This window comes from Phodopus roborovskii, unplaced genomic scaffold (genome assembly GCF_943737965.1).
Source record: "Phodopus roborovskii unplaced genomic scaffold, PHOROB, whole genome shotgun sequence".
Taxonomy (NCBI): domain Eukaryota; kingdom Metazoa; phylum Chordata; class Mammalia; order Rodentia; family Cricetidae; genus Phodopus; species Phodopus roborovskii.
Window position 1 is genome coordinate 346,165 of NW_026126698.1, and position 24,726 is coordinate 370,890.

Below are 24,726 nucleotides of genomic sequence, written 5' to 3' on the forward strand. Positions count from 1 at the left end.
CATCACAGCTTATGAGACATCCTAATAAATCCACTTTCTACATATATGGTGAGATTCATCCTACATTCTTTTTCATGCAGAGAACCTTGATTAATGCAGTTGGTTTTTGTTTTGTTTTGTTTTTTATCTGCTCACTGAAGATGTATTGGCTAACAATAGTGCTCACAAATACATACTTCCTAGTTCAATTCCTCTGTACATATTCAATTTTCTATTAAGACTACTTTTCTCATTATTATGTCTTTGCCAAGTGTTTGCTGTGAGTTTCAGGGATAAAATTCTACATCTATTGAGACATCATCTGGCATTCTGCCACGAGAAAGATCATTTATCTTTTTTTGAAATCTAGTCCCTGCTTTTCTGTCCTGAATGTCCTAACTTCCTGTGACAAACAGATAAAAAGTAAATTTAGTTCAACTAAACTCAGTGTTAAACCAAATAACAAATAACACTTTTTTTTTTTGTATCCCCAAATTTCTGTGTGGTAGTTAATGAATATTTGGAGCTCCCTTCAACTTTTTCACCTAGAATCGCTCAATCCATTCAAGTAAGTATAGTTAGCTAGCCACACTGTGTCTAGGATGAAGAAAGGAAAATGCCTGTATACTCCAGAAAGATAACACGTGTCAGCTATAGGACAATTGCTATAGAAATGCACATCAGTGCTGATGTAGAAAAGACTTGGTCTGGGGTAGAAAGCAAACAGTAACCATTGCAATTTGTCCTTAAGCACTCTGCAACCACCTGGGAGGTGCTTTTATCACTCAGGCCTTATTAGCCATTCAGGCCCCTTTGTGACCTGCCTGTCAAAAGAAGTTCAGGGCCCTTCTGGTCTGGATTTGAAGAGAAACTGGAGTCAGTCATTTTGTGTGCTGTGCTTTGAGGAAGGGCAAACTGGAAAACAACAGCATGGTGAATGAGGGGCTGCTGTCCTCATGGGTAGTGGGAGATGGTGAGGTGATGGATCCAGTGTGGTGGGTATCCCCGGGACCTGGCTGGGAAATATAGCCAGACTACCTGTCCCCTGAGTTCTCATGCAGTCATCCAAATAACTACTCTGTGGGCTGTATCTTCTTTGAGCACTGGGAGCAGGGAGGTGTGTATGGAAACCTCTTTTAAGTCAACTTCTACATACTTCAGGTGCACCCACTGAAATCATGGCAAAAAACTTCCACAGGCCTTTTAGTTAAGTACCTTTTAGAAGTTCAGCAATTTGCATTTGAATTTTATGTGTAAGATCCATTTATTGTTAATTTTCTGCATGTTGTAAAAGACATCTCATGTAAGGGTAGCACTTCACTATTGAGCAGTGATTTACAGGAGTAGAATTTGTAACACAAAGGATTTAAAAATGCTTTGAAGATAATATGTCTCATAAAGTAGAATTTAACTGACGTAGTACTGCCTCTAAAACACACAAAGATAAGTGTATGCTGACCAGTCCTGTTTGAATTTTGAATCCTAGATACATATTTGTTCACCATGATTTTCCAGAACTTTGACTCCAAACCATTACAAAGAAGCAACTACTGTTTTACAACAGCATCTAGTCCCTTGTCCTTATCATAAAACTGCCCTGTAACAAGCTGCTCAGAATGCTTTTACAGGGTAACAAGCAACCTTAAAATTTATTATATCTTATAGTTGCAGTTTTCTTCTCCAGAAAAGCATAGTTATAACACAGTGGCAAATAGGTCACCAGATTTTAAAAAGCAAACCAATGATGTATGAGTTTCCTGATAAAGGAAAGCTTTCAATTAGGTCCTGATGCAGGGATGAGAAACATTCTTAGAAGAGATTGTAACACCTGGGGACTAGGCCTTGCAAGCTTTTCCTACGGGCCTGGTGTATTGACAATAAAACAGAGAACCTTGTCAAAAACCAGGTATTTGCATGGGAGAGCTGGTAATTGTATAGAACAAAGCCTTTGTGGACAGGTTGCTTCAAATCTATAGATATAAACTATATAGAGCTATGGTTCTAATTCCCAAGGCCACTGGGGGCTTAGTCAGCAATGATCATGAGATACCCTGTATTCTGCCAGCACTGCATTGTTGGTTGCTTCAAATCTATAGATATAAACTATATAGAGCTATGGTTCTAATTCCCAAGGCCACTGGGGGCTTAGTCAGCAATGATCATGAGATACCCTGTATTCTGCCAGCACTGAATTGTTTTAGTGTTCTCCTGAGTTTGTCCCATTGATTGGGTTTCTACTTACTTCATGTAAGTGTCCCCTTTGCTTCCATATCCTCTGTAGAAATAGTATACAAGAGTCTGTTCTCCTTAAGAAGCTTGTTATGGGACACTTCTAGCCATCCCAGCTTTTTTAAAAATCGTTTCTACCTTCTATGTTTCCTATCTATCTCATTCCCCATCACCTTCACCTCAGGATCCTATATGTGGAAAAGGCCCTTCAGGTATCTGGTGGCCTTTAGGAACAATACTGGGAACACAATTGCTGTTTAATCCTCCCATCTCTCTAAGTAGCTAGACATGCTCCAGTCCCTACTGAAGTTGTTCAATGTGTAAAATGGAGCTTGAACTTAAAAGCCATTTAAGAAAGATATCATATATGAAATTCAAACTATGTCTAGGCTGGCTACTTTCTGAGTATTTTCCTGAGATAGGACATGTTATGTTAGAAATAATTGTCTTTATGGATCTCCTTTGTGGGTGAAGTGATTTCTCCCTGGGAGGGCATATTAATGCTAGAAAATATGCAATTTCATCATGTTAGAAGAATGTTTATGAGACAATTTCTTATGTTGATGCAATTGGCATTGGTTGCAGTCTGTTGCTCTCCAAACAATGGCCTTGCTGTCTTCTGTACTATACCTTCAAAGTTCTAAAATTACTGTAACACCTAAGAAATTTAAATTTTCCATTAGAGTCAGGTAGCCATTATCCAGTGCAGTCACAGGAAAAGCATTTGCATGTGGAGCATTGCTTCTGCCTTCAGACCACAATAAAGGAAATTGGAAAATAAAATAAACTCCTCTTCATTCTCTTTCCTTTAGAGAAACTTGATCCCATGGTTTCTCAGAGTTGCTTAGATTTGCATTAGGCTGATGATTAAGGAATTTGAGCAGTGTCTTATGTTTCCTTCAGTCATTTTGGATTCCTCAATTGACTGTTCTCTATTAAGTCCTGTACCCCGCTTTCTAATATGGTTAATTAGAATGATTTATTGTTGGGGGTGTGTCATGTTATCAGCCCGACAGAGTTCATTAGATGAGATTCCCTGATCAGGAGATTATTTAGTTATTCCATTTTTAAAATCTGTGGTCACTGTGTCCTTCATGGGTCAGTTCTGTTGCAACCTCTCAGAAACTGATGATGGGAAACAGTATAGTTTTTTTTGTTTTAAATCGTGTAATTATTCGATTGTTAAAAATCTACTATTACGTAATCAGTAATCACCATATAAGGCAGTGTCCCCCATTCTCCCCATTCTCTGGGCACTGCTTCTGGTACCAATCTCCTGCTTTGACAATCCCTCAGCAGCCAAATGACAGATGACACCATCATTACTTACGCAATCAAATAAGTTAAAAATTGGATAGTCCTCCATACTTAACTTTCATAAGATGGAACCAAACTCCAGTGATTGTCAAGGAAGTAGTACATAGATAATTAAATAATTCCACATGATTAACTCCCATGGAGGAATGGCCCTACTCTAGTCAAAAGAACAACATCTTCATCGATTTAAATCATTAATATATAATGAAATATGATTGAATGATGCCATGGTGGTGCTACTTAAATCCCACATGGAGTAGTCAGACTGATCTCTTCCTGGAATAATGATGTTTTTAAAAAAAATTAAAATGATAATTAATTAGAGGGCCATTTATAGTAACACTGACGAGATGGCACCAAACTCCTAAACCTATTGCTGAAATAAAGATCTATTTACATAGCTAAATGATGAAGTAATGAGATGATATTACATCATCAACTCCCAAAATCTGACTCCAAAAGGGACTTATGGTCCATACATTACCTGTATTTTAAATACATAAATTAAATGATGGATTATTACTTAATTTCCTAGTTTAACATTTAAAGAAGTAAGTGTAGTAATAGATGATGTGATGGTCTGGTACAACGGTCTCCCCTAAGGAGGCTCAAAACTCCAGTGATCATTGAATACATAATGACAGATTTTCATAATTAAATGAATAAACCTTAAACAAGTGGGTGGTGTTTTATGCTTGAAGCCTAAATGATTGCTCAATATTGAAGAGACATTGAATTCTTAATCATAGATTTGAACAAAAAATGAATGAAGAGATAATTTCTCATAATTCACCCAAAGAGAGATAATAAAATGATATCAACATTGTTTTAAATAAAGAAAGGAAGAAAGAAAGGAAGAAAGGAAGAAAGAAAGAAGGAATACACAAGATACAATTTAACACCAACAAGGTGGATCCAGACTCCATTCTTCCTGGAGTAGAAAAAGACAGATTTAAAGAATGAAATAATCAGATAGTTAGATCATCTGTCACACTTGAGGCACACAAGGTTGTGCCAAACTTCAGGGATCACAGATTGTATAATGAAGAATTTAATAATTACATCTTTAAATATGTAAGTCGTTGACCTTTTTTGTATCATCAATTCCTGGGCAGACTTGCCAGGTATGAAATTGTATGCTGTATTCACACATTTTTAAAATGCCATCAGTTATTCATCAGATAATCATACTGTCTTGCCTGATGAATTCTGTTGGCCTGACATCATCACAAGCGCCTGAATCTCTGTTGTGGTGCAGCAGGACGTGAGATATTGGGCCCAATCCTGGCGTAGCAGTAGTACCCACAATGTTAATAACAGCTGAAATGATGGCTGCAGCAGGTGTATCACCAGCATAGCTGAGAGAAATATATTCTTCCGTGTTCTGAGTTCTCATCCTTTTGCCAGGTCTCGGTGATGATGCCGACCACCTAGTGCCAATCCTTTTTCTCATGGTAGATCACAAGCGATGTGAAGATGTGGAGTAGAGCAGGTAGTCAACACCAGACCACCATGCCGGCCTTGGTGAAGTCCTTGTACTTCAGGGAGGGCACCGTGCATCCTTCTGGAATCAATCATCCAGCATCCCTCGTACTCTGGCCATGTCTACAACTTTCCTAACTTTGTCCCTGACAGATATTTGCACCCTAACCGTATTTGGTGAAGGCACTGTCAGTCGTTTACATAATTTAAAGAATTAAATAAGTCAGTAATAGCTAACTGTCACAATAAATAGGGGATGTAGCATTTTACTGGCAGGGAAGCATAGCCAGACTCCAGTCATGAAGGATGTCATCACCATCAATTGAGTCAATGAATCATAAAATGTGATGATATTGCACATTAACTCCACAAAGGGGAGCTTTACAGGTCTCTTCATGGAATGGAGGATTGTTGTTTACATAACTATACAAATATTTACATTATCTTGGGGATTAACACAGATTGTCAACTTAAATACATTAATTATGTAATTAGATGATCTATGGCACCAGATTCCAGGTGTCATGGACGATATAATCATTGTTTTATATAATTAAATAATCAAATAATGAGTTCATGTAATATCATCCACTTCCCTAAGGTGGCTCCAAACCAGGCTCATGAACGATGCTGTTGTGACTAATTTAAATATTTTAACTACATAATTAAGACTCAGATGGTCTATAATAATTGCCTCCCACTTCGCGTCACCACAATCCACTGATTATGGATTATCTAATGTCCTATTTAAATAATCAAATAACAACACAATCATAGGATGAAATGGTCTGCCATACTCCACACAATTGTCTCTCAGTTGACTCCCACATGATTGTGGGAAACTCCCAGGTTCATCCCTTATTTAATCGCAGAGCAAAGTAGTAACATGTTTAAATGCTGAACTGTCATTGTGTATGCAGGGTTTTTAGAAGATATCACATATTTAATGTTGGACGGCTGCCTCAAAAGACATGGACTGAAACCCAACAATCACTATGTCTACTCTAACAAATGGATTATCACCTTCCTGAATGAAGTCAACAAGGGCAAACTCACCTTTTGATGAATAATTGTGAGTCTTAATATCTTTTCTTCCATAGTTTTTCTTCTTAGGAGAGAGAGTATTCATAAACAGAAGACATTGAACAGTTTCTCCACAGACTACGTTCAGTGATGATTAGGTAATCTTGATTTTGGTAACCAGTAAAAGCTGTAGGCACACTTCCAGAGGTGTGGATATGACTTTTTTAGGCAAATCAAATGCTGTCATTAAATTTTTAGAAGATAGTTATCTTGGGAGACTGTAATGTCCCATGTTATCCCATTCTCGAAGCTTCTCTCTGGTCCTTGGCCCATGATACCAGGATACAGAATGCAAGCAGGGTTGCCAGGCAACATTTATGAACCAACATTCTGTCACATTCTAGTAACCCTCCCCCATGCTAAAAGGAGTAAACCCACCAATGAACTAACCTTACAGCCTTACTGAGCCTCTCACAAAAACAAAGCAGGGCTCTTTCTTTTGAGTTCGGCATATTTACGAGTCTCTCAAGCTACAACATGCCTATAGTGACATAAGCATGAAAACGAAAGCATCATTGTGCCATTCTAGTACAATGATGAGTACTTTAAACCTGTTTTCTATGCTTCCATTTTCTAATTTCTACAAAGGAAACAATACAATTAATCGTCTCTACTGTAATCCTTTTCCCTTTATTGAAAATAAAATAAACTCCTCTTCATTCTCTTACCTTTAGAGGAGCTAAACTCTGGTTTCTCAGAGTTGTATAGATTTGCATTAGGCTGATGATTAAGGATTTTGAGCAGTGTCTTATGTTTCTTTCAGTCATTTTGGATTCCTCAATTGACTGTTCTCTACTAAGTCCTGTACCCTGCTTTCTAATATGGTTATTTAGTAACACTGACGAGATGGCACCAAAGTCCTAAACCTATCGCTGAAGTAAAGATCTATTTACATAGCTAAATGATGAAGTAATGAGAGGATGTTACATCATCAACTCCCAAAATCTGACTCCAAAAGGGACTTATGGTCCATAACATTAACTGTATTTTAAATACGTAAATTAAATGATGAATTATTAATTAATTTCCTAGTTTAACAGTTAAAGGAGTAAGTGTAGTATTAGATGATGTGATGGTCTGGTACTATGGTCTCCCCTAAGGAGGCTCAAAACTCCAGTGATCACTGAATACATAATGACAGAATTTCATATTTAAATGAACAAACATTAAACAAGTGGATGCTGTTTTATGCGTGAATCCTAAATGATTGCTCAATACTGAAGAGACATTGAGTTCTTTGTCATACATTTGAACAAAAAATGAATGAATAAAGAGATAGTTTCTCATAATTCACCCCTAGAGAGATAACAAAATGATATCAACATTGATTTAAATAAAGAAAGGAAGAAAAAAAAGTAAGTAAGAAAGAAAGAAAGTGTGAGGAAAGAAAGAAAGAAAGAAAGAAAGAATTCACAAGATACAATTTAACACCAACAAGGTGGATCCAGACTCCACTCTTCCTAGAGTAGAAAAAGACAGATTTGAATAATGAAATAAACAGATAGTTAGATCGTCTGTCACACTTGAGTCACACAAGGTGGCATCAAACTTCAGGGATCACAGATTATATAATGAAACAATTTAATAATTACATCTTTAAATATGTAAGCCGTTGACCTTTTTTTATATCATCAATTCCTGGGCAGACTTGCCAGGTATGAAAATGTATACTGTCATCACGCATTTTTAAATTGCCATCAGTTAACCGTCAAATAACCATACTGTCTTGCCTAATGAATTCTGTTGGCCTGACATCATCACAAGCGCCTGAATCTCTGTTGTGGTGTGGCAGGACGTGAGATAATGGGCCCAATCCTGGCGTAGCAGTAGTAGCCACAATGTTGATAACAGCTGAAATGATGGCTGCAGCAGGGGCATCACCAGCATAGCTGAGAGAGAGATAATCTTCCATGTTCTGAGTCGTCATCCTTTTGCCAGGTCTCGGTGATGGTGCCGACCTCCTAGTGCTACTCCTTTTTCTCATGGTAAATCACAACCAATGTGAAGATGTGGAGGAAGAGCAGGTAGTCCACACCCAGACCACCATGCCGGCCTTGGTGAAGTCTTTGTACTTCTCAGAAGGCACCGTGCAACCTTCCGGACTCAATCATCCAGCATCCCCCGTACTCTGGAAGATGCATAGATCATTCAGAAAATGTTCTGCCCATGTCTACAACTTTCCTAACCTTGTCCCTGACAGATATTAGCACCCTAACCGTAATCGGTGATGGCACTGTCTGTTGTTTACATAATTTAAAGAATTTAATAAGTCAGTAACAGCTAACTGTCAAAATAAATAGTGCATGTAGCATTTTACTGGCAGGGAAGCATGGCCAGACTCCAGTCATGAAGGATGTCATCATCATCACTTGAGTCAATGAATCATAAAATGTGATGATATTGCACATTAACTCCACAAAGGGGAGCTTTACAGGTCTCTTCATGGAATGGAGGATTGTTGTTTACATAACTATACAAATATTTACATTATCTTGGGGATTAACAAAGATTGTCAATTTAAATACATTAATTATGTAATTAGGTGATCTGTGGCACCAGATTCCAGGTGTCATGGACAATATAATCATTGTTTTATATAATTAAATAATCAAATAAGGAGTTCATGTAACATCATCCACTTCCCTAAGGTGGCTCCAAACCAGGCTCATGAACGATGCTGTTGTGATTAATTTAAATATTTTAACTACATAATTGTTATTAAGATGGTCTATAATAATTGCCTCCCACATCGCGTCACCACAATCCATTGATCATGGATTATCTAATGTCCTATTTTAATAACCAAATAACAACATAATCAGAGGATGAAATGGTCTGCCATACTCCACACAATTGACTCTGAGTTTACTTCCACATGATTGTGGGAAACTCCCAGGTTCATCCCTTATTTAATCGCAGAGCACAGCAGTAACAGGTTTAAATGTTGAACTGTCATTGTGTATGCAGGGTTTTTAGAAGATATCACATATTTAATGTTGGACGGCTTCCTCAAAAGAGATGGACTGAAATCCAATAATCCCTAAGTCTACTCTAACAAATGGATTATCACACTCCTGAAGGAAGTCAACAATAGCAAACTCACCTTTTGATGAATAATTGTGAGTCTTAATATCTTTTGTTCCATAGTTTTACTTCTTAGGATAGTGAGTATTCATAAACAGAAGACTTTGAACGGTTTCTCCACAGGCTATGTTCTCTGATGATTAGGTAATCTTGAATTTGCTAACCAGTAATAGCTGTAGGCACACTTCCAGAGGTGTGGCTATGACTTGTTTAGGCGAATCAAATGCTGATATGAAAAGTTTTAGGAGATTGTTATCTTGGGAGACTGTAATATCCCATGATAACACTTTCTCGAAGCTGCTCTCTGGTCCTTGGCCCATGATACCAGGATAGAGAATGCAAACAGTGTTGCCACGCAGCATTTATGAACCAATATTCTGTCACATTCTAGTGCCCTTCCACCATGGTAAAAGGAGTATACCCACTGTGGACTAACATTACAGCCTCACTGAGTTTCTCACAAAAACAAAGCAGGGCTCTTTCTTTTGAGTTCTACATATTTACCAGTCTCTCAAGCTACAACATGCCTATAGTGACATAAGCATGAAAACAAAAGCATCATTGTGCCATTCAAGTAGAATGATGAGTATTTTAAACCTGTTTTCTATGCTTCAATGTTCTAATTTCTAGAACGGAAACAATACATTTAATTGCCTCTACCATAATCCTTTTCCCTTTATTGAAAATAAAATTAACTCCTCTTCATCCTCTTCCCTTTAGAGGAGCTTGATCCCATGGTTCCTCAGAGTTGTTTAGATTTGCTTTAGGCTGATGATTAAGGATTTTGAGCAGTGTCTTATGTTTCTTTCAGTCATTTTGGATTCCCCAATTGACTGTTCTCTCATAAGTCCTGTACCCCGCTTTCTAATATGGTTATCTAGAGTTATTTATTGTTGGTGGTGTGTCATGTTATCAGCCCAACAGAGTTCATTAGATGAGATTCCCTGATCAGGAGATTATTCAGTTATTCCATTTTTAAAATTGGTGGTCACTTTGTCCTTCTTGGTCAATTCTATTGCAACCTCTCAGAAACTGATAATGCAAAACAGTACAGTTTTTTAAATTTGTGTAATCATTCGATTGTTAAAAATCTAATATTACATAATCAGTAATCACTGTATAAGGCAGTGTCCCCCATTCTCCGGGCACTGCTTCTGGTACCGATCTCCTGCTGTGTCAATCGCACAGCAGCCAAATGTCGGATGAGACCAAAATTTCTTAAGCAATCAAATAAGTTAATCATTGGATATTCCTGCATACCTAACTTTCATAATATGGAATCAAACTCCAGTAGTTGTCAAGGTTGTAGTACTTAGATAATTAAGTGATGCCACATGATTAACTCCCAGGGAGTAATAGCCAGACTCTGGTCATGAAGTACAACATCTTTATCCATTTAAATAATTAATATATAATGAAAATGATTGAATAATCACATGGTGGTGCATACTTATTTCCCACATGGAGTAGTCAGACTGACCTCTTCCTGGCATAATGATTTATTTAAAAAATTAAATTGATAATTAATTAGGTGGCATTTTAGATTAACACTGAAAAGTTGGCACTAAAGTCCTAAACCTATCGCTAATGTGATGATCTATTTACATGGCTAAATGATGAAGTAATGAGATGATATTGCATCATCAACTCCCAAAATCTGACTACAAAACGGACTTAAGGTCCACAATATTTCCTGTATTTTAAATACGTTCATTAAATGATGAATTATTGCCTAATTTCCTTGTTTAACAGTTAAATAACTAAGTATTGTATTAGATGATGTCATGTTCTGGCAAGATGGACTCCCATAAGTAGGCTCAAAACTCCAGTGATCACTGAATACATAATGACAGGTTTTTCATAACTAATGAATAAATATTTAAAACATTGATGGTGTTCTATATGTGAAGTCTAAAGATTGCTCAGTACTGAAGAGTCATTGAGTTCTTAATCAAGACTCGGACAAAATAAATGAATGAATAAAGAGATAATTTCTCATAACTTACCCCGAGAGAGATAACAAAATGATATCAACATTGATTTAAATAAATAAATAAATAATGAAATCAAAAGAGACAATTAACACCAACAAGGTGGATCCACACTCCACTCTTCCTCAAGTAGAATAAGACAGATTTGAATAATGAAATAATCAGATAGTTAGATCGTCTGTCACACTTGAGTGACACAAGGTGGCACCAAACATCAGGGTTCACAGATTATATAATGAAACAATTTCATAATTAAATCTTTAAATATGTTAGTCATTAACCTTTTTTGTTTCATCACATCCTGGCCACACTTGCCAGATATGAAAAATTAGTTGTCCTGAAGGAATTTTAAAATTCCATAAGTTAATTGTCAGATAATCATACTATCTTGCCTGATGATCTCTGTTGGCCTGATATCATCACCAGCACCTGAATCTCTGTTGTGGTACCGCAGGACCTGAGATAATGGGCCCATTCCTGGTGTAGCTGTAGTAGCCAAAATCTTGATATCAGCTGAAAAGATTGCAGCAGCAGGGGCATCATCAGCATAGCTGAAAGAGAGATATTCTTCCATGTTCTGGGTCATCATGCTATTCCGAGGTCTCAGTGATGGTGCCGACCTCTTTGTGCCACTACTTCTTTTCATAAGCGATCACAACCGATGTGAGTGAAGATGTTGAGGAAGAGCAGGTAGTCAACACCAAGACCACCATGCCGTCCTTGGTAAATGCCTTTTACTTTTCGGAGGGCACAATGCAATCTTCTGGACTCAATCGTCCAGTATCCCTAGTCCTCTGTGAGATGCACAGATCATTCAGAAAATGCTCTGCCCATGTCTACAACTTTCCCAACCTTGTCCCCGACAGGTATTTGCATCCTTTTTGTAATCGGTGATGGCATTGTCTGTCGTTTAAATATTTGAAAGAATTAAATAAGTCAGTAATAATAGCTAACCCTCACAATAAACAGGTGATGTAGCATTTAACTGGCAGGGAAGCATGGGCAGACTCCAGTCATGAAGAATGTCATCATCATCAACTGAAACAATGAGTCCTAAAATGTGATGATATTGCACATTAACTCCACAAGTGGGAGCTTTACAGGTCTCCTCATGGAATGGAGGATTTTTGTTTACATAACTATACAAATGTTTCCATTGTCTTGGGTATTAACACAAATTGTCAATTTAAGTACTTTAATTCTCTAACTAGATGATCCGTGGCTCCAAATCCCAGGTGTCCTTGATGATATAATAATGTAATGAGCATACCCACCAATGAACTTACCTAAAAGCCTCACTGATTTTCACACAAAAACAAAGCAGAGCTCTTTCTTTGAGTTCTACATATTTACCCATCTCTCAAGCTACAACATGCCTTTAGTGACATAAGCATGAAAACGAAAGCATCATTACGCCATTCAAGTACATTGATGAGTATTTTAAACCTGTTTTCTATGCTTCAATTGTTTAATTTCTAGAATGGAAACAATGCAATTAATCGCCTCTACCATAATCCTTTTCTCTTTATTGAAAATTAAATAAACTCTTCATTCTCTTACCTTTAGAGGAGCTTGATGCCCTGGTTTCGCCAAGTTGTTGATATTTCCATTTGGCTGATGACTAATAACTTTGACCACTGTCTTATGTTTCTTTCAGTCATTTTGTAGTCCTCAATTGATAGTTCTCTATTAATTCCTGTACCCTGCTTTCTAATATGGTTATTTAGAGTTATTTATTGTTGGTGGTTTGTCATGTTATCAGCCAGACAGAGTTCATTAGAGGAGATTCCATGATCAAGGAGATTATTCAGATATTCCAGTTTTAAAATCATTGGTGACAGTGTCCTTCATGGGTCAGTTTTCTTGCAACCTCTCAGAAAGCAATGATGTGAAACAATACAGTTTTTAAGATCGTTTCATCATTCGATCTTTAAAAATCTATCATAAGGTAATCAGTAATTACTCTCTATCCCAGTGTTCCTCATTCTCTGGGCCATCCTTCTGATATCAATGTCCTGCTATGTTAATCAAACAGCACCCAAAGCCATAATGGATGTCTCCATCATTACTTACGTAATCAAATAAGTTAATAATTGGATAGACTTGCGTATGTAAGTTTCATAAGAAGGAACCAGACTCCATTGATGGTCAAGGGAGTAATACTTAGATAATTAAATAATGCCACACGATTAACTCCCAGGGAGGAATGACCAGACTGCAGTCATGAACGACAACATCTTCATTTATTTAGATAATAAATACATAATGAAAAATAAAATCCAACATGGAGAAGTCAGACTGTTCTCTTACTGGTATAATGATTTATTTAAAAATATTAAAATCATAATTAATTAGTTGGCATTTTAAATTATATCTATCTATGTGGCACCAAAGTAGTAAATCTATGGCTGCTGTAATGATCTACTTAAATAGATAAATAATCAAGTAAGGTGATGATGTTATATCATCAACTCCCAAATTCTGACTCCAAATGGACTTATGGTCCATAACATCATTTATTTTAAATATGTCAATTACATGATGAATTATTATTTAATTCCCTTATTTTACAGTTAAATAAGTAAGTGTAGTATTAGATGATGTGATGGTCTGGCATGATTCTGGCCTCCCAAACGGAGGCTCAAACCTCCAGTTATCACTGAATAAACAATGACATATTTTCATAATTCAATGAATAAAAATTCAACAAGGGTATAGTTTTTTATATGTGGCTCCTGCAATACTGCACAAAACTGGAGAGATCATTGAGTTTGTAATGGTAGATTTGAACAAAAAAAAAGTATGAATAATGAGATGATTTCTCATAATTCACCTTTAGAGAGGTAACAAAATGATATCACCATTGATTTAAATAAATAAATCATTAAATCACAAGAGACAATGAACACCAACAACATGGAACCATACTCCCCTCTTCCTGGAGTAGAAAAAAGATATACTTTAATAATGGTGTAATCAGATAGTTACATCATCTGTCACACTGAGTCACACAAGGTGGCACCAAACTTCAGGGTTCACAGATTATATAATGAAAAAATTTAATAATTACATCTTTAAATATTAAAGTAGTTGAACTTTTTTGTATCATCAATTCCTGGGCAGTCATGCTGGACATGATAAAGTGTCCTGTCATCATGGATTTTAAAAATTCCATAAGTTAATAATCAGATTATCATCCTGTCTTGCCTGATGAACTCTGTTGGCCTGACATCATCAACAGCGCCTGAATGCCTGTTGTGGTGTGGCATGAACTGAGATGATGGGCCCATACCTGGCGTAGCAGTAGTAGCTAAAAATGTTGCTATCAGCTGAAAAGATGGCTGCAGCAGGGGCATCACCAGCAGTGCTGAGAGAGTGCATTCCTTTTGTGTTCTGAGTCATCATCCTTTTGGAAGGTCTAGGTGATGGTGCCTATGTCCTTGTGCCACTAATTCTTCTAATCGTACATCACAACCAATGTGAAGATGTGGAGGAAGAACAGAGAGTCAAACATCCAGACCACCATGCCTGCCTTTGTGAAGTCCTTGTAATTCTAGGAGGGCACCCTGGAATCTTCTGGACTTAATCATTCAGCATCCATAGTACTCTGGGTGATGCATAGATCATTCAGGAACTGCTGTGTCCATATCTACAACATTCCAAACCTTGTCTGTGACAGATATTTGCACCCTAATCATAATCGATGATGTTATTGTCCCTCGTTTAAATAATTTATATAATTAAACAAGCCAGTAATAGCTAACTGTCACAATGAACAGGTGATATATCATTTAAGTGGCAGGGAAGCATGCCTAGAGTCCAGTCATGAAGGATGTCATCATCATCATCAATTTAAACAATTAATCACAAAATGCGATGATATTGCATATTAACTCCCCAAGAGGGAGCTTTACCGGATTCTTCATGGAATGGAGGATTATTGGTTTACATAATTATTCAAATATTTACATAATCTTGGGTATTAAAACGAATTGTCAATTTAAATTATATTATTATGTAATTAGATGATCTGTGGCACTTGGCCTCACAACTGGCACCAAATTCCATGTGTCATGGATGACATAATCATTGCTTTTTATAACTAAATAATCAAATAATGAGTTGATGTAACATCATCCACTTCCCTAAGTTGGCCCCAAACTAGGCTCCTGAACAATTCTGTCATCATTAATTTAAATAATTTGATTACATAATTCATATTTAAATGGTCTAAAACAATTGACTCCCCCATTGTGGAACAATAATTCATTGATCATGGATTATATAATGATCTATTTAATAAATAATATAATCAGAGGATGAAATGGTCTGCCATACTCTATCCAAGTTGCCTGTCACTTGATTCCCACATGATTGTGGGAAACTCCCAGGTTCATCCCTTATTTAATCTCAGAGCTACAATGTAAAATGTGTAAATGCTGAAATGGTATTGTGTATGCAGTGCTTTAGAATGTATCACATGTTTAATGTAGGACAGCTGCCTCAAAAGAGAGGAACTGCAATCCAATAATCCCTAAGTCTACTCTAACAAATGGATTGTCACCTTCCTGAAGGAAGTTAACAATGGGAAACTCACCGTTTGATGAATAACTGTGAGTCTTATTATCTTTTGATCCATAAGTCTTTGAACTGTTTCTCCACAGACTATGATCTCTGATATTAGGTAATCTTGAATTGAGTAACCAGTAAAAGCTTTAGGCAAATTTCCAGAGATTTGTCTAAGACTTGGTGAGGCGAATCACATGCTGTCATTAAATGTTTTAGGAGATAGTTATCTTGGGAGATTGTAATGTCCCATGATAACACTTTATCGAAGCTGCTATCTGGTCCTTAGACCATCATACCAGGATACAGAATGAAAGCAGGATTTCCAGGCATCATTTATGATCCAACGTTCTGTCACATTCTAGTGTACCTCCTACATGCTAAAAGGAGCATACCCTCCCATGGAATAACCTTACTGCCTCACTGATTTTGTCACAAAACAAAGCAGGGTAAATTAAAATATTTACCAGTCTCTCAAGCTACAACATGTCTATAGTGATATAAGCATGAAAATGAAGGCATCATTATGCCATTAAAGTACATTGATGTATTTAAGCCTATTTTCTATGCTTCAAATTTATCATTTCCAGAATGGAAACAATACAATTAATCACCTCTAACTTAATCTTTTCCTTTTTACTCTAAAGAAAATAAACATCTCTCCAGTCTCTTACCTTTAGAACTGCTTGATCACAAGTTTTCTCAGAGATGTTTTCATTTGCATTTGGCTGATAACTAAGGATTTGGTGCACTGACTTTTGTTTCTTTCAGTAATTTTTGATTCCTCAATTGATTATTCTCTATTAATTCCTGTACCCCATTTTGTGATATGGTTATTTAGAGTTGGAGGTGTGTCATGTTATCATCCCGACAGTGTTCATTACATAAGATTCTCTGATCATGAGATTAGTAATTTATTCACTTTTTAAAATCGGTGTTGTCTATGTCCTCCATGGGTCAGTTCTCTTGCAACCTCTCTCAATCTGATCATGCCAAACAATAGTTTTTTTCATTGTTTCATCATTCGATCATTAATAATCAGTTATGTAATCAGTAATCACTGGATATCCCAGAGTCCCTCATTCTCTGGGAACTGCTTCTGGTACCAATGTCCTCCTGTGTCAATCACACAGCATCCAAACCCATAATGGATGATACCATCATTACTTACATAATCAAATAAGTAAATAATTGGATAGTCCTGTGTACTTTCATAAGAAGGAACCAAACTCTAGTGATGGGCAAGGGAGTAATACTTAGATAATTAAATAATGCCACACAGTTAACTCCCAGGAAGGAATGACCAGACCACAGTTATGAACGACAACATCTTCATCGATTTAGATAATTAGTACATAATGAAAAATGATTGAAAAATTACATGGTTGTGCATACTAAAATCCCACATGGAGAAGTCAAACTGTTCTCTTCCTGGAATAATGATTTATTTAAAAATATTAAATTCATAATTAATTAGATGGTATATTAAATTATAACTGACTACATGGCACCAAAGTAGTAATGATCTACTTAAATAGATAAATAATCAAGTAATTAATGTGATAATGTTACATCATAAGCTCCCAAAATCTGACTCCAAATGGACTTATGGTCCATAACATCATCTTTATTTTAAATATATCAATTAAATGATGAATTATTATTTAATTTCCTCATTTTACAGTTCAATAAGTAAGTGTAGTATTAGATGAAGTGATGGTCTGGCATGATTGACTCCCAAAAGGAGGCTCAAAACTCCAGTGATCACTGAATAAATAATGACAGATTTTCATAATTCAATAAATAAAAATTAAACAAGTCGATGGTGTTTTCTACATGACTCCTACATGACTGCTCAATATGTAAGAGATCAGTGAGAAGGTAATTATAGATTTGAACAAAAAAAAGTATGAATAATGAGATAATTTCTCATTATTCACCCCAAGAGAGGTAACAATATGATATCACCATTGATTTAAATAAATCAGTCATGAAATCACAAGAGACAATTAACACCAACAAGGTGGATCCAGACTCCTCTCTTCCTGGAGTAGAAAAAGACAGCCTTGAGTAATGAAATAATCAGATAGTTAGATTGTCACACTTGAGTCATGCAAGGTGGCACCAAACTTCAGGGTTCACAGTTTATATAATGAAACAATTTAATAATTACATCTTTAAATATTAAAATATTTGAACTTTTTGTACCATCAATACCTGGGCAGTCAAGCCAGACCTGATAAAGTATGCTTTCATCGCAGATTTTAAAGTTCCATAAGTTAATAATCAGGTAATCATACTGTCTTGACCAATGAACTCTGTTTTCCTGACATCATCAACAGCGTTTGACTCTCTAGCTGTGTTGCAGGACCTGAGATGATGGGCCCATCCCTGGCAAAACAGTAGTCGCTAAAATGTTGGTATCAGCTGACAAAGATGGCTGCAGCAGGAGCATCACCAGCAGTGCTGAGAAAGTGCATTCCTTTTGTGTTCTGGGTCGTCATACTTTTGGAAGATCTAGGTGATGGTGCCTATGTCCTTGTGCCACTAATTCTTCTAATCGTACATCACAACCAATGTGAAGATGTGGAGGAAGAGCAGGGAGTCAATCACCCAGACCACCATGCCAGCCTTGGTGAAGTCCTTGTAATTCTAGGAGGGCATGCTGGAATCTTCTGGACTCAATCATCCAGCCTCCCTATTACTCTGGGTGATGCACAGATCATTCAGCAACTGCTATGTCCATATCTACAACCTTTCAAACATTGTCCCTGACTCATATTTGCACCCTCATCGTAATTGATGATGTCCATCATTTAAACAATTTAAATAACTAAATATGTCAGTAATAGCTGTCACAATAAACTGGTGATGAATAAAAGGGAGCTTCCTTTTTTAAGAGACCAAAAAAAAAAATACCAGCATACTTGCAGAAATATTTTACAGGCTCCCATAAATTGATGCCACATATATCCTACTGAGTTCATTCCTTTAATATCTTTAGTCAGCATTTCTTTGAAATACTCCTTTATGCTGAAGACCAGCTGAGACATCTAGAGTCATAAACCACGCAACTACAGAATTCTTCAAATTTCCATTGTTAGGCAGATATTGGTAGAGTATGTGGCCCTCCACTTCTGAGACAGCCCAATAAATCCACTTTCAACAAAAACAGAGGGCTGTTTTCTTCCATTCATGTTCAAGTTGAGAACACTGAATAATGCAGCTCTGTTTTCACTTGCCCAATGTGGAAGCTGTGCTGGCTCACTATAGTGTTCATAGAGGCATTCTTCCCAGCCATTTTCTCTCTGAATATTTACCATGAAGACAACACAGTTTATTATTATTCATTTCTCAAAAATTTGACACTAGTTTCAGGAATAAAACTCACAATGCAATGGAGCTATCACCCAAGTGTCTATCAGGGGACAATATATCATCTTGTTTATGATATGGTTCCTGCATTTTTCTCATGATTTTCTGAAGTGTCTGTGGCAACCTGGTAAAATTTATCCTCAGTTCTCCTGATCTCAGCAAGAAGCCATAGAACAAACACCTTTCGTGCCTTAAAATCTTTTTTCAATATTCTCGGCAGCCTGATGTACAGATAGAGTTCCAAGACAGCCAGTATGAAAACCTGTGTTGAAAAATCAATAAAGTAAAAAAAAATGTAATTAATTAATTAATTAATGAGAAAAATCTACTACAAAATGACAACACAAGTATTAGTAGTAGTTATAGAGGTAATCATAATAATCATCTTCCACTGCATTATCATCATTATCATCATCATCATCATAATAATAATAATAATTAGGATTCTGAATTGGCCAGTCTGGTCTACAAAATGTGTTCCAAGACAGGAAATATTACACAGCAAAACCCTGTCTTAAAAAAAAAACTAAATAAATTAATAAATAAATAAATAAGGAAAGAAAAGAAACAAAGAAATGCATGTTTCTGCTTTGTCTTTAAGCACACCCTAACTATTGAGAAATTACTCTTTTCACCCAAGCCTCACTAGCTAATCAGGGAATCTTTGCCAACAAAGCAAGCTAAAGTTTTACAGTAAATTTCCTGGAGCCATGCTGCAGGCTTAATGTTATAGCAGAACAGGCACAATTGGATTGGATGCTGTGATGTGAGTGCTGCTATAGGAAACTGTGAGGAACTTGGATGAGCAAGGAAGACATAGAATGGTAGGCAAGGTAATGCTATCCTAAAATGAAGAGGATGGTATTTGGAGGCAGAGAGACTGTGAGGCAGGGCCTCCCTGAAGCTGGTTGGAAACTTATTGAGTCATTCAAATTTCTGTATGGTCCCATGTAGTCCTTGAAGCTGGGCAGTTCATGGTGCAGACTATGAGTACTTCAATTTTTGGGCTGAATCTGAGGAAAACATTTCAATCAGGGAGCTTTGTGTGGAAAAAAACAATAATGATAACTTATATTACAGGGGATATGGGGAAAGGCAAACACTCCTCCACTGCTGGTGGGAGTGCAAACATGAAGAGCCCTTATGGAGGTCATTATGGATGTTCCTGGGGAAAATGCGAATCAATCTACCACAGGACCTGGGAATCCCACTCTTAGACATTTACCCAAATGATCCATATCCTTGCAACAAAGACATCTGTTCAACTATTTTCAATGCAGCATTATTTGTAACAGCAAATCCTGGAGACAACCTAGATGCCCCTCAACTGAAGAAGGGACAAAGAAGATGTGGCACAATTACATAATGTACATAACAGAATACTATTATGGGGGAGGAAACAAAAAGCAATGAAACCTTGAAATTCTCAGTCAAATGGATGGAAGATGAAGAAACCTTACTCAATTAGGCAATCCACTCACAAAAAGAACATGGTCTATACTCACTCATATATGAATTTTGGACATAGAGCAAAGGTTCACCAGGCAATAATTCACACCACCAAGGAAGCTAGGATGAAAGGATTACTCAAAGAGGTTCATATAATGCCTGTCACACAAGGGAAAAGGGATGAGAGAGAGAGAGCATGAAAGAGGGAGCCATTATATGTTTGAAGGGAAAACTGACTCTAGAGAAATGTCCAGATACATACAATTTTGACCCCATCTAACAATTTGAGCAACAGTGGAACAGTGGAAAGGCTACCATAAATATCCTTCCCTGATAATGAGATCGACATCTAACTTATCCACCATCACTGAGCCCTCATCTAGTAGCTGATGGTAACAGAAGCAGAGACCCATAACTAAACACTGAGCCAAACTGGAATCCAGATACAGAGATAGAGGAGAAGACAAGGCTAAAGAAACACATAGGGACAGCTGACCTGAACAAGGAGGAGCTAATAGGCCCCCAGCCTGATACCTGTGTATCCAGCATGGGACTAACTCAGATACCCTGAACTTGAGTCTCAGCTAGATGGCCTGGGCTGTCTAAGGGACCTCGAACAGTAGAACCAGGATGTATTCCTGTTTCACAAAATTATTTTGGGGGCACATGCCCCGAGGAGGAATACTCCCTTAACCTAGATACAGGAGAGAAGTCCTAGCCCTTACTTCATATGACTTGACAGATTTAGATGTCCCCTCCTGGAGGGACTCAACATACTCAACATGTAGAGTTTTGAGTGATTGGAGGGGAGGGTCGTGGGGGGCAAGATAGGGTGGGGAAAGTGTAAGAGTGAGGGAGGGAGGGAGAGGGAACTGAAATCCTTATGTTAAAAATAAATACACTGTGACAGCACACACACACACTCACTTAATTTAAGGAGGAGTGTTCAGGAGAACAGCAAGCACTTTGCCCTGGAAAGCATCAGCCTGGGTTCAAGCCATTTGTGTAAATGTTTGAGAGCTTGTCTCAGAAAACTTTCCTAAGTGGCTGGAGGTACAGCTGTTCTACAATCTGCCTTTTCAATGAGAAGTAATTCAGCAGACTTAAAAGATAAATAAAGATACATGTCTGTATGGATATCATGCATCCACGTCTGGCTAAAGCTGAAACAGGAACGAGCCTAAAACAGGTATTTTTCTGTTTTTTTTTTTTTTTTTTTTTTTTTTTTTTTTGATTTGTTTTCTATTGTTTTGTTTTTCTTTTTTTGAGACAATTTCTCTGTTCACCAGGCCTGATTATACTGGGACTAGCTCTATAGAGTTGGTTGGTCTCAAAATTACAGCTTTCTGTCTGTCTTTGACTCCGGAGGCCTGGGTTTAAAGGCATGTACCTCCACCACCTGGCTCCACTACATATTTTGCATTTCACTTATGCGTAATCTTTAAGTCCTTTCATCGTTACACACCCAGCTCACAGTTCAACGAATTTAAATAGGTACAGAGTACTGCAAGTCGGGACTGTTAGGTAAATGAAAGTTTTCAACAGAAAAGAAATTTCCATAATTATTTCATATCACAATGGTAACATGAAACAGCAGGTCACGCTTTACTAACAGGTCTTGAGGTAGAGGGGCCAGAAGAAGATGTAGATAGGAAAGGCAGAACAAAAGAAAAAAGCTGGGGCTGGAAGTTTCTTGTTTAAATAATTTCTTATTCTAAGAAATCTTCTTAAGAAGAATGGCTTCTGGTACACTTCCACCAGGGGAAATTGAAAAAAAATTGGAGACATCTAGGAAGTCAGGAGAAACTATCATGCAATGGGACAAAGTCAGGAGAAGGCTACTCAAACAATGTAGTATAATGGGAACATATAGCAACCCAGAACATTATTGACTAAGGCCACAGTGGCCTTGTGACTGAAATCCACAGCTCCATGTGGTAGAAACTGTTGTGTTCTCAGCATGTAAACCATACCTTCCACAAAGGCCCCGGTTCCAAACCATTACATTCCCCCCCAAGGAGCTCTATTTCATTCGTGATAGCTTAGTTCCTCATGGAAAATGCCTATGCTAGGCCCCCAGTATGTTAATGAATCTGTCAAGCATGTTCCTGGGATTCTGCAGGAGCTACATTCCTTCTCCATGAATGGGTATGAAAACTCATGCTTGCTAAGTCCAACCCTCAACACAACAGTGTTTTCCTTCTCAAACTGTTGTCCATAGGGCTCATCTTACCCACCTGGCAGAACCAGGGTTTTCTCTAGAAGAAAACTGTATTATTCTGAAGGGGAGTAGAGGAAGGAAAGAGGAGAACATGTGGGACCAGGAAGATTGAATTAGTGTACAAAAAGGTGGGAAAAAATAAAAGATCCCATTATAGAGGGAGCCATTATAGATTTGAAAAGAAAACTGACTCTAGAAACATGTCCAGAGACCTACAAAAGTGACACCCAACTAATAATCTGAACAACAGTGGAAAGGATACCTTAAATGCCATTTTCTGATAATGAGATTGATAACTACCTCACCTAATATCATAGACCCTTCATCTAGTAGCTGATGGAACAGAGCCAGGCACCCACAGCTACACACAGATATGAACTCCTAGAATCAAATTGGAGAAAGGGAGGTTTGATAAGAAAAGTTTTCAAGACCAGCAACCAACAGAGCCTGCATACCTGAACAAGCAGGAGCTAAATGAACCCCGGACTGATATCTGGGAATACAGCATTATACCAACACAGACCCCCTGATTGTGGGTCTCAATTTGAAGTCATAGGCAGACTAAGATGCCTCTGAAGGTGCAACCAGGATGTATCTCTTTTGCATGAAATGATTTTATCCTACCCATATTTTCTTTCCTGTCTCTAAGACCTACCATGACCCCTCATTGTTTTCTAGTTTATAGCCTGTTTTTCTTTAAAAAACAGTGGCTGTGTGAATGTGAATTTTGTATGTGTGCAGGATTTATCAGACATGAGGCAATGGGTTGGATAAATTGGACATTTTGTAATGAATGGAGTGTGAACATAAATGACACTGTTCTTTGCTTAAGGTGCAGTATATCATCTAGGAGAGTGAAAGAAAGGTCTACTAAAACTCCAACTTTCAAGCCTAGGGTCCTTTCTGCTTGGTTTGAAGGGCAAAGCTACAAATATTGTGCTGTCTGAGTCATGTGATCTCTGATCCACCAGTACAGGAGGAGCTAATATTCTGAGGCCCAGGTGGCTGTCCATAGCCAATGAAGTATTCTGGGTAGTGATAGCAAACAGGAGGACTAGTGTTAGGTACTTTCAGGTTTTTCCCAGGATGTAGGGCCCTGCATGGACCCCTGACATACCTTGAGCAAGCCTGAAGCTGTTCACCTATACTCTTTTTCCCAGAGCTGATATTGGAACTCATCATGGCCCTGGAGTTGTCATTGGTACTCCTCCTGTTTTGCTAACAAACACCTGGTGGGGAGGAGCTGAGCCTGAAAATCTTGTTCTTTTCCATTGTGCTGTCAGTCAGTATATAAGCCCACTCCATTTCCTGAATGAATGTCATTCAGCATTTGGCATTCTGACATTGCCATTGAATGAATGACCCTACCTCTTTTCTCTTATTTTAATCAAGCCCTTGACCTGATTCATGGGCCAGATAGTAGCATGGTACTAAACCAGGATTCTCTTTTAATTCTGCTTTACTGAGCTGTAAGGAAGAACATAAACTACAACAAGCTCTGTGTAGGGTGTTCAGAGCAGGTCTGTCGTGCTGTCATTTCTTCTGGGATTTGGATGGACCATGAGGCAGACTGTGGGTCTGTGGAACCAAGGAGTTACCTGCATAATGGCCCTTGTCCTCTGAGTGTTCCTGTGTCTGTATATCTTGGGTAGGGGAAGGCTGCAGCCCTAGCATGGGAGAGTGTGGCAGGAAGCAGATTCTTCCATGTCATTTTGGGATTATCATCAGAAGGTCCGTGTTTACCTGAAACCACAGGAGGCATAAAGGGTTCCAGAGTCCTGGGAAGAGATCACCTCCATTTACCAAGAGAGCTCTAGAGCATGGGGTTTCTGTCTTTGGAAGCATTGTCATTAGTTGGAAGTTCAAACATAACAGTTTAAGGGTAAGTTAGTGCTAATACTATGAAAGCTATGAAATTTGTGTGTGCTTAATTTCTACAGACTGAATCAT